The sequence below is a fragment of the Mustela nigripes genome, chromosome 8, assembly GCF_022355385.1.
Source record: "Mustela nigripes isolate SB6536 chromosome 8, MUSNIG.SB6536, whole genome shotgun sequence".
Taxonomy (NCBI): domain Eukaryota; kingdom Metazoa; phylum Chordata; class Mammalia; order Carnivora; family Mustelidae; genus Mustela; species Mustela nigripes.
The window spans coordinates 40,066,504-40,078,919 of record NC_081564.1 but is presented as its reverse complement, the minus strand read 5'-3'; the positions used below and the strand labels follow the sequence as shown (position 1 = coordinate 40,078,919).

Sequence of the window (12,416 nt, the reverse complement as noted above, 5' to 3'; positions counted from 1 at the left end):
TCATACTAGCACCAATTATTATCATTTTTAAAATTGTAATAAGAATATAAAACCTTTTTTAAAGATTTTTTTACTTATTTACTTGACACAGAGAAAGAGAGAAAGCACAAGTAGGGGGAGCAGGAGGCAGAGGGACAGGGAGAAGGGGAGCCCAATGCAGGGCTTGATCCCAGGACCATGGCATCATGACCCAAGCTAAAGGCAGACACTTAATGACTAAGCCACCCAGGCGCCCCAAGAATATAATACCTTTTTTTTTTTTTAAGATTTTATTTATTTGACACAGAGAGAGATCACAAGTAGGCAGAGAGGCAGGCAGAGGGAGAGGAGGAAGCAGGCTCCCTGCCGAGCAGAGCAGGGCTCAATCCCAGGACCCTGAGATCATGACCTGAGCCAAAGGCAGAGGCTTAACCCACTGAGCCACCCAAGCACCCCAAGAATATAATACCTTTTAATTCTTAATTCATTTCATGTTTTTCTGACTACTAGAAAGGTTAAAAATTTTATCTCCAGTTATATTTTCTCATCCAGTCTCTTCCAGCACTTTGTAAGTGTTCTTTTTCTCTGCCAGTTTATTTTAACAGAATTGTAGCTTTTCTTATTGATACCTATTTTTAAAATAGTGAAAATAAAAGCTCTTTGCCATATATACGTCTACATAAGCCAATTGTTTTATCTGGTTTTATATTTGTATTTTATTGTAGGGTTTTAATTTTTCTTAAAGGGTTTTCTTTTCTGGTAAAACCTATCAAAATTTTCTTTGTAATTCATCTATCAATTTAAGCCTAGAAAGTTCTTCTACTTACAAATATCAGCTATTTCTGTATGTCAAACTTTTTATAGTTTGACAGTTTTAATTTAACTCTTCAGGACATCTGAATTTCTTTAGAAAATTTAAGAATCTAAATTAAATTCATAAACTTTTCTAACCAATGCTAGTTATTGAATACTTATAACCTATATATTCATGATGCCTATTAAGCATCTATTAAGTTTGGATATATATTAAAGTCTGTTTCTTGCCTAACCTTTTCCACTGATCTATTTCTGGATCAGAAACACATTTTTTTAGTTACTATCATTTTTTTTTAAGATTTTATTTATTTATTTATTTGACAGAGAGAGATCACAAGCAGACAGAGAGGCAGACAGAGAGAGAGATAGAGGGAAGCAGGCTCCCTGCTGAGCAGAGAGCCCAATGCGGAACTCGATCCCAGGACCCTGAGATCATGACCTGAGCCAAAGGCAGCAGCTTAACCCACTGAGCCACCCAGGCGCCCCCTTAGTTACTATCATTTAATAATATATTCTATTATATGGCAACTATGGTAATTATACAAAACTTTAATGAAAACTTCCTTGCATATCTTGCCAGTTTATTCGTCCATATAAATTTTAGAAAAATAGTGTTCTGCTTAAAAAAATATATATTAGTGTGTTTAATTGAAAGTGTATTAAATCTTTAAATGAAATTAGGAAAAATTAATATCTTTATAATATTCATTCTAATTCAGTTTCAATCAAATACAACTATACGTAACTTCTTCATTTGCTTTTCACATGTTTCTTGCTAAGGTTATTCATATTTTTTATTATGAAGGCAATTTTTTTTAAACATTTTATTTATTTGACAGACAGAGATCATTATTAGGCAGAGAGGCAGGCGTGGGAAGGGGGGAACAGGCCTCCCACTGAGCAGAGAGCCTGACAAGGGACTCCATCCCAGGACCCTAAGATCATGACCCGAGCTAAAGGCAGAGGCTTTAACCCACTGAGCCACCTAGGTGCCCCGAAGGCAATCATTTTATTAGTACATTTTTATAACAAATTATTGTTGGTGTAAAAGTCTTTATTTCTATGTATTTATTGATATCCAGTCTTTCCTAAACCCTAATTAATTATCATTGCTTGATTTGTACCCTTGGGTTTTATAACCATATAAATAATTTACAGGCAAAAAATGATATATCCTTTCCAGTTGCATTATTTCTGATTTACTTTTTTAAGTCCTGGTTTTTACCATTGCATTGAAAGGGAAAACTTGAGATTACATGAACTGTGTAATGGAATTCCAAGTGTTGCTAGTTTAAAATTTTTTTTTCATGAAAAACAAAACAGTTATAACAACAACAGTTTGAATAAAGTTCAAACTAAGCTAAATATCTAACCAGGAGAAAGATTTTCAGAAATCTCCCCTTTTTGGGGGGGTACACAGGGGGTTCAGGGTGGTCTCACAAAATAGCCAGAATAGAAAAAAACTGAGGAGCACCTGCAAACAACTACTATTGCAAAATAATTACCCTACTTAAATAATTAAGACATATAAAATTTCATCATTTGAGGATCCTAGGACACCTCTTCCCATACCCTCTTTGAAAATGTAAATACTCCTAGGAGAAGTAACACATATGATTAGAGTCTGTGTGAGTTATACAAACTGCCTTCCTCCTCAAGAGAAAAATTAAACATGTGAGAAGCATTAGATCTCTGATGAAGAGGGAGCCAAAAGGAGAATAAATGACACCAAAACCAGTTGTACTTCAGCCAAGAGACAACTTTTCCTCTGGCCAGCCAGCACCTTACTGATTCTCTTCCTAACCCATAATCTCCCTCTCCACTCCTTTTCCATCACTATCACTCCTCCCTCAAAACACCTAGGCTTGAGTTTCATTTCTTCCAGGAACAGATAGTTCCAAAATGCCACCTAATCTCTAGGCTTTGATTTCCTATAAATTAAATATTGGAACAAAATAATCACTTGAAAGTTTTATAAGTGTTGAGGGCTTATAAGTGTTTTTTATGGAAAAGGGTAAAATATTCTTTCCAAATTTTAATACTTTCTCTTCAGGACAAAGAAAAACACCAAGTGTTTCTAATGCAGCAAAAATTAAATTTTCTGAAAACTGACTTTTGACTACAAAATACTGACCTGTTGTTTTTAATCAGACTTGAGAAACTAAACAAAATGTACATTGCTCTGTTTTAAAAATATTTCTTCAGGCTGGTTATCATGTGGCAGACTGAACACACACATTTACCTCTTCTTCTTTGTAAATTATCACTAACAAAACTGTAAAGGGTATTTTCTTTAAAGGTATTATCTTAAAGGAAAGCATAAACTTATAAGCACAAGGAGTCTTGGGGAGAAAAAAAAATAATGGCAGGGGTTGGGGAAGAAAGGAATGAATAAGCAGAACAGAAAGGATTTTTAGGGCAGCAAAACTACCCTTATGATACTGCAATGGCAGATATATGTCATTATATATTTGTCCAAGCCCACAGAATGTACAACATCAAGAGTGAACCCTAAGGTAAGCTATTGACTTGGGGGTGATAATGATGTGTCTATGTAGGTTCATCAATTGTAACCAAGGTAACACTCCAGTGAGGAATGTTGATAATAGAAGAGGCTGTGCAAGAGTGGAGAGAGATTGCTGTACTTTCCACTCAACTTTGCTGTGAACCTATAACTGCTCTAAAATTTAAAATTTATTTTTTTAATGGCAGCAAAATTTGTGGAGATGTAAAGCATAAGAACGAATGGATACTTCTGCAAAAAAAAAAAAAAAAAAAAAAAAAAAAAAAAGGCTGAACCCTAAGTTGTCTATGGGAAAAACTAAGCAGAAACCTAAATTACAAACCCAAATCTTCACAAGTCTCAGCAATCAGCAGCTTTAGGAAATTCTGTATTAAAAATGAAGATGTAGCTAAAACAGGGAAGAATGTTGAAAGTTTGATAAAGAAGGCCTACATGAGCTCCCCTACTTTGCTCAGCTGAGTGACTAACACTCCTTCACCTCAGGGAACGGGAAAACAGACAGCCTCTGGACTGGGACACCAAGCACAGTTGAAGTCAGGCGTTCCATACTGAAGAGGATCTGAAGCCATATCCTACTGTAGGAGATAGAATGCTGAAACCCTAAACCTCTTCCCTGACTTGGATCACAGAACATTGGTGAGAGAGATTTTATTTGCAGAATCTGACCCAAAAAACACAAAAAAGAAACTAAAGATATTGATATTTGAGTGTATCCTCCATGAAATAATCAAATCAGCTCAGCCTATTATAAAGTCCATACTCAAGAATCCCTATACATGCACTCAGCTTCTTAGTGGACCACAGTTAAATATTAATTCACAGCTAAGGACAATACACATAGAAAGAAAGACACCACGTTTTCAAAGAAAAACAAAACAGAGATAAAGGAAACTGAAGGAAACAGAGATCATTCAAGAAATTGTTTTTGCATTTTTTTTACAGTGTATCATCAGAATTCTCCAAAAGAAATAAGATTTTGCATCAATACAGCAACAAGATAATGTTGCAGAGATGAAACTTTCAGAACACAAAAAAAGTGCTTTTACTTTTATAAAACAGTTGTAGAAATGAAAAACTCGATTTCTAGAATGACTGGATAATAAAAATTAAAATATCTCTCAGAAAGTAGAATCAGAAAGACAAAGGTATGAAAAATAAGAAAGAAAAGATAAAGTTAGAGGCAAAGTCCAAGAGATCCAACATCACAATAAAAGAGTTCCAGAACAAGAGAACAGAGAAAACTGAAAATTTTCCAAATCTGAAAAATACATTTCCACATTGAAAGAATCCATGAGAGCATAGAATAATAGCTAAAAATAGCCCTATTCTAAGGTACATCACCAGGAAATATGAGGACTGAGTCAGAGAGACTGCTCTTAAAACTTCCAGAAATAAAATGAATTTACACACAAAGGATCAAGAATCAAATTGGCTCACACTTCTCAAAAGGCACACTGGAAGCTGGAAGAAACGTCTTCAAAATTATAAGATAAATTATTTGCAATATAGGGGCGCCTGGGTGGCTCAGTGGGTTAAAGCCTCTGCCTTCGGCTCAGGTCATGGTCCCAGGGTCCTGGAATCGAGCCCCACATTAGGCTCTCTGCTCAGCAAGGAGCCTGCTTTCCCCTCTCTCTCTGCCTGCCTCTCTGAATACTTGTGATCTCTGTCTGTCAAACAAATACATAAAATCTTTTTAAAAAGTTATTTGTAATAGAGAATTATATATCCAACCAAAACAAACTGAAGGTTTTGGAGGGGAGGGAGTGAGGGGTTGAGTAAGTCTGATGGTGGGTATTATGGAGGACATGTATTGCATGGAGCACTGGGTGTGGTGCATAAAGAATGAATTTTGGAACACTGAAAAAAAAATAAAATAATTTTTTTAAAAAAGATAGATTCAGATAAGGCATTTTTTAAAGATTCTATTTATTTATTTGTCAGAGAGAGAGAGCACAAAGAGGGAGAAGCAGGTTCCCCATTGAGCAAGGAGCCCGATGTGGGGCTCAGTCCCAGGACCCTGGGATCATGACCTGAGCCAAAGGCAGACGTTAAAGCTTAACTACCTGAGCCACCAGGCATCCCGAGAATAAAGGTATTTTTCAAACATATGTCAAAAATTGGTCTCCCAGTTACCTCCATTCAAAAGGCTACCGGATGAGTAAACCAAGAAAGATGAAGACATGGGACCTTGGGAAATGTGATCCAATTAACAAAGACTTAGCCAGAATCTCCCATAATGAGAGAGATGAGTGAGTTAAGACATCAGCTATGCAGAAGGCCTAAAGAGCAATGAGTCTAGATAACAGCAAGTCAAAAGCTCCAGTTGGGAAAGATTTGTGGTGGATGATACCAGGGATCCTTCTCTCCGCCCAGATAAAAATTACACTCTCAGAATCTTTGTGATACAACTATTTTGGAACTCTGGAGTCTAATGAAGGCTTGCCACTTCCAGGCAAAGGTTGGGACTGTAAATTGCAGTTAACTTCAGTGAATTTCAGCTCGTAGCATTGCAGCAGCTACCCATTCCCCATGGTTCGGTTCCATGGCAGGCAGCTGTGCACATGCTCCCGGAGCAGCTTGCACAGCTTGTGGGAGACAGGATGGCCAAGAAGGACTCTGTCCTCCAAATAGTAGGAATCACTACTGATTCTACAGAAATAAAAAGAATTAGAGTATTATGAATAGTTGTACATCAACAAACTGGATAACCTAGATGAAATGAAGAAATTCTTAGAAACATAAAATCTACCAAGATTAAGTCACAAAGATAGAAAAACAAAATGATAGATTAAAAGACAGAATCAATAATCAAAAATCTCCTGACAACAACTCTGGATGAGATGGATGCACTGGTGAACTCTACTACATATTGAATTAACTAACACTATTGATGAACTAACACCAACCCTTCTGTTGCAAAAAATTGAAGAGACAGGAACACTTCCTAACTCATTTTACGAAGCCAGCATTACTCTAATTACAAAGTCAAGGACACTATAAGGAAAGAAAACTACAAACCAATATCTTTTATGAATGTTGATGCAAAACTCCTTAACAAATTAACAGTAAACTGTATTCATGAGTATTTTAGAAAGATTATACACCATGACCAAGTGGGATTTATTCCTGGAATGCAAGGAGAACTCAACGTGAAAACTGATCAGTATAGGGATACCTGGGTGGCTCAGTCAGTTAAGCATCTGCCTTCAGCTCAGGTCATGATCCCAGGGTCCTGGGATTGAGTCCCACATCAGGTTCCTTGCTCAGCAGGAAGCTTGATTCTCCCTCTGCTTGCCATTCTCCGCTCTGACAAATAAATACAGTTAAAAAAAACTCTTTAAAAAAATTGACAAAGTTTAAAAAAAATTGATCAGCACAAACACACTACAGCAACAGAATGATAGAAAAACCGTATGGTCATCTCAATTGATGCAGAAAAAGCATCTGATAAAATTCAGCACCCTTTCAAGAGATAAATAAATAAATAAATAAATAAATACATAAACTAAAAATGGAAGTAAACTACCCCAAGATAGCAAAACATAATAAAAGCCATATATGAGGGGCGCCTGGGTGGCTCAGAGGGTTAAAGCCTCTGCCTTCAGCTCAGGTCATGATCCCAGAGTCCTGGGATCGAGCCCCACATCGGGCTCTCTGCTCGGCAGGGAGCCTGCTTCCTCCTCTCTCTCTCTGCCTGCCTCTCTCCCTACTTGTGATGTCTCTCTGTCGAATAAATAAATAAAATCTTTAAAAAAAAAAAAAAAGCCATATATGAAAAACCCATAGCAAACATCATACTCAATGGTAAAAAACTGAAAGCTTTTCTTCTAAGATCAGAAACAAAGCCAGAAGGCCCACTTTCACCACTTCAAGCCACAGGAATTAGGCAAGAAAGAAATAAAAGGCACCCAAATTGGAAATGAAGAAGTAAAAGCAAGATGATATGATCTTACATATCGAAAACACTACAGATTCCACCCACCGAAAAAATTACTAGGATAATCAAATTCAGCAGAGTAGTGGGATATAAAGGCAACATGCAAAAACTAGTTGCATTTCTATATAATAAACAATGAACAATATGGAAAAGAAATTAAGAAAGCAATCCATTTATAATAGCATCAAAAACAATAAGATACTGGGGTTCCTGACTGGTTCAGTTGGTAGAGGATGTGAATCTTGATCTCAGGGTCATGGCTTTGAGCCCCACACTGGGCTAAAGTTAAGATTACTTAAAAAAAAAAAAAAAGCTGGAAGTTTGTCCTTTCCAGGGGCACCTGGCTGGCTCAATCAGTAGAGTATGTTACTCTTAATCTCAGGTTTGTGAGTTTCAGGCCCACCCTGAGTATAGAGATTAAATAAAAATTTTTTAAATGTCTAAAAAACAATAATTTCTGAGGTTTAAAAAAAAAAAAGAAAGAAGGAAGGAATAGGGGCTCCTGGATGGCTCAGTCAGTTTAGCATCTGCCTTCAATCCAGGTCATGATCCCAGGGTCCTGAGATTGATGCTCATGTGGGGCTCCCTGCTCAGCAAGGAGTCTGCTTCTCCCTCTGTCCCTCCTGTTGCTTATGATTTCTCTCTCTCAAATAAGTCAATAAAATCTTTAAATAAATAAATAAAATACTAGCAGTGAGGTGACAAGAGCAGGAGGTATGGTTGGTTGCTACAAGGTTTCCATCATCTCCTTTAGCATGACCCACCAGCTTGACAGCAAATCTCTGAGTAACCAAGAAAACTTAAAATTGTTTGAGAAATGGAACAATCCCAATGACCATGAGCACAATTATAAAGTTGTGGTGATAGTATGTGGAGCGAATGATCCTGTTACAGGCATGGTTATGATTTTGACTGACCTCAAAGAGTATATGGAGGCAATTAAGAAGCCTCTTGATCATAAGAATCTGAATCCAGATGTGTCATACTTTGCAGATGTTGTAAGCACTGCAGAAAAATGTAGCTGTGCATATCTGGGAAAATCTCCAGAATTTCTTCCTCTGGAAGTTTTTTATAAAGTAAAAGTATACGAGACTGACAATAATATTATTGTCTATAAAGGAGAATAGATTTTAGGGGTTAATACTATAGAAATATTCATTTCTTTCCCTATTTGAAAAAGGTCTTTATCCCTTATTATACTATTATACTATTAAGAAGTCATTACATAACTGTCATACCTGTACATTGTTTTCTGGAATGCCTGATTTATTGAAATCATTGTGTGTAAGATCTGTTGTGAATTCAAACCTATTTTAAAATGAAACCTGTAAAACAAACAAAGGATTAAATACTTTGAAATTAACCAAGGATACAAAAGACTTTTACTATAAAACATTGCTGAGGGGCACCTGGGTGGCTCAGTGGGTTAAAGCCTCTGCCTTCGGCTCAGGTCATGATCCCAGGGTCCTAGGATCGAGCCCCGCATTGGGCTCTCTGCTCAGCAGGGAGCCTGCTTCCTCCTCTCTCTCTCTGCCTGCCTCTCTGCCTACTTGTAATCTCTGCCTGTCAAATAAATAAATAAAATCTTTAAAAAAAAAAATAGTCAAGTTGGGCTTTGCAAAATGTTTTAAATTTTATGCCTCATAGACTAAAAAGGATTAAGAGTACACTTATCTTCATGAGCACTGAGTAATATATAGAATTGTTGAATCATTATCTTGTATACCTGAAACTAAATAACATTGTATGTTAATTATACCTGAATTAAAATTTTTATAAAAAGAATTTCTAGGTGTGAGACTCCAGTGATTTTAATGTGCCCACAGGCCTATTGTTCCCAAATTAGGTATGCATCAGAATCAAGTGAGAAGGTACAATAGAATACAGAGGCCCAAATTTATTTAACCAAGCATAGGACTTTGGTCTTTGCATTTTAAAGTAGTTCCCCAGAGAATTTCTGCTATCTAACAAAGTTCTTTTTTTTTTTTTAACATTTTTTTAAAAGATTTTATTTATTTATTTGTAAGAGAGAGAGAGAGTGAGAGCGAGCATAGGCAGACAGAGTGGAAGGCAGAGTCAGAGGGAGAAGCAGGCTCCCTGCGGAGCAAGGAGCCCGATGTGGGACTCAATCCCAGGACGCTGGGATCATGACCTGAGCCAAAGGCAGCTGCTTAACCAACTGAGCCACCCAGGCGTCCCTCTAACAAAGTTCTTGAGAACCACTCCATAGACCATGCACACAAACAAAAAACATCAAAAGGCAACAGAGTAAATCTATTAACAGAGTAAATAGGAAACTATTTGCAAATGATATATTTGATAAAGATTAATATCTAGAATAAATATAAAATCTTAAATCTCAACAGCAATAAAACAAACAACCTAACTCCAAAATGGGCAAAAAACTTGAATGAACATTTCTTCAAGGGAGATATATAAATGTTATGTAAAGTACAAGAAAAGATGCTCAACATCACTAATCATTGGAGAAATGCAAATAAAAACCACAATGAGATACCATCTCACACACATTCAGATGGCCACCATCATCAATCAATCAATCAATCAATAGAAAACAACAAGTCCAGAGAGGATGTGGAGAAATTGGAACAACTGTACACTATTAGTGGTAATGTAAAATGGTACAGCCACTGTGGAAAACAGTATGAGAGTTCTTCAACATTTTTAAAATAGAATTACCATATGATCCAGCAATTCCATTTCTGGTTATATAACCAAAAGAACTACAGAAGATTTTTCAATGATGTATCTGTATACTCATGCTCACAGCCGCATTATTCACAATAGCTAAAATGTGAACATAACCGCTGTATCCACTGATGGATGAATGGATAAGCAAAATGTGATACCTACATACAATGGAATATCATTCAGACTTTTTAAAAAAAGGAAACTCTGACATACGGTATAGCATGAATGAACTTGATGGTATTATGTTAAGTGAAATAAGCCAATCACAAAAAAAAAAATAAAACCCACATATGATTCTACTTACGTAAAGCACTTAGATTAGTCAAAATTATAGACAGAGGAAGCAGAATGGTGGTTGCCAGGGGCTATAGTGGGGGAGGAAAGGGGAGCCGTTGTTAATGGGAACAGAGTTTCAGTTTTTATAAGATGAAAAGAGTTCTGGAGATGGATGATATTGATGGTTGTACAATATGAACGTACTTAATACTACCAAACTGTACACTTAAAAAAATTAAGATGATAAATTCTATGTTATATCTATTTTATCACAATTTTAACAGTAAGAAAAAACCTCCAGTAGGAACATCTCCAAAAGATGAAAAAGATACATTACCTGAATTTTTTGATAAATTAAGAAGAGATGTAAACTTCCGGTGGAGGTGAAGGGGAGGGCATGCCTGGGTGGCTCAGTCATTAAGCCTCTGCCTTCCGTTCAGGTCATTATCTCATCGGCATTGAGTTCCCTGCTTGGCAGTGGAAGCCTGCTCACAACCCCTGCTTGTGTCTCTCTCTGTCAAATAAATAAATTAAATCTTTAAAAATAATAATAATAAACATCCAAGGGATAAATTAAGGGTAAAAGATAAGCACAGAGAAAACAAAGCAAATGCAACACAAGACAATTATTAATTCCAGCAAAAGACATTTTAAAATCTATGCAAGTAAAGAAAATAATCACTGTACAATACATAACTAAGCTAGGCCCACCTCTGACATTTGGGAAAGGGGCAGGGGAATGATAAATGAAGGCCCATATATCATATAACTGTACATTTTTTAAATGTAAATCAAGTTTTTAAAAAGTATTAAATAAAATACATCCTACCTCCTACCTTAAGTAAATCACCTAGAAGGCCAGGATTGAATTTAAACCCTGATACTTCTCAGAGTTCCACACCAGAGCTTAGCAGTAGATGGAGAGCTAGCTACTGACCTCAAACCAAGAGCCTACCCCTTTCTATTCCAACTTCAAGATCCAACCCACACACTGAAGAAATTTGTGGGCATGTTTAAAGACCAACACATGTATCCAGGCTTGGATCATACCCTCACACTTTCCCTTTAGATGCATACACAGGTGGCACCATCCACTTTCAGTGGGACACATGAGGATGGGTCCTGCACAGACTATAGAAGCAGCTTCAGGGTCACTTAGGCAGGGAATTCAGGGACCCAAATTGAGATCTGGAAAGAGAGTTTCTTTGATTCTCTGAATTCCACTCCGAGGGAGAAAGGCCAGAGCAAAAACTTCTAAAGTCTGGCTCACAAGACATGGACCCCTTTGCAAGTGTCTAAGAGTAGTAATGGGCTCACCTGAAAACAACGTTTATAAAATCATGTTAACACAAATGAATATTAATATAAAAATCTTAATATATGGATTTTTTCAGAAGGATGAGGGGGATGGGAAACATGCAGTACAGTGCTTGGTAACAAGTGGAAAATGATTAAAGAAAGATAAAGTCTAATCTTTTATGGTAGTAAGTCAATAGATGATGTCTAACTGTAAAAAACATAAAAGTTGCCATACAATTGTGTTATTTTGAGATATGAAGGAAAATGAAAAAGAAATATCTAAAAATCACTGAGCTCTAGGAAACAAAAAAAGGAGGGAGAACAGAGTTGTAGGGAGTATTATCCTTCATTAAAATCATTGTGGACAATAGCCAAACTAAGGAAAGAACCTAGATGTCCATCAACAGATGAATGGATAAAGAAGATGTGAGATATATATATACATATATATGTGTGTATATATATATATATTTTATATGTATATATAAAATATGGAATACTATGCAGCCATCAAAAGAAATGAAATCTTGCCATTTGCAGCAACATGAATGAAACTGGAGGGTATTATGCCGAGCAAAATAAGTCAATCAGAGAAAGACAATTATCATATGATCTTTCTGATATGAAGAATTTGAGAGGCAGGGCGGGAGATTGTGGCGGGTAGACAAGGAAAAAATGAAATAAGATAGGATTAGGAGGGAAACAAACCATAAGAGACTTTTAATCTCACAAAAGAAACTGAGGGCTTCTCGGTGGTGGGGAGGGTAGGGATAGGGTGGCTGGGTGATGGACATTGGGGAGGGTATGTGCTATGGTGAGTGCTGTGAAATGTGTAAGCCTGATGATTCACAGACTTGTACCCCTGGGGCAAAT

At 36.6% G+C, this 12,416-nt stretch overlaps 1 pseudogene; it reads left to right on the top strand.

The window, feature by feature from the left end:
- The first annotated feature begins 7,972 nt into the window (after positions 1-7,972).
- LOC132022984 (6-pyruvoyl tetrahydrobiopterin synthase-like) lies at positions 7,973-8,383 on the top strand (annotated as a pseudogene).
- The last annotated feature ends 4,033 nt before the right edge of the window (positions 8,384-12,416 follow it).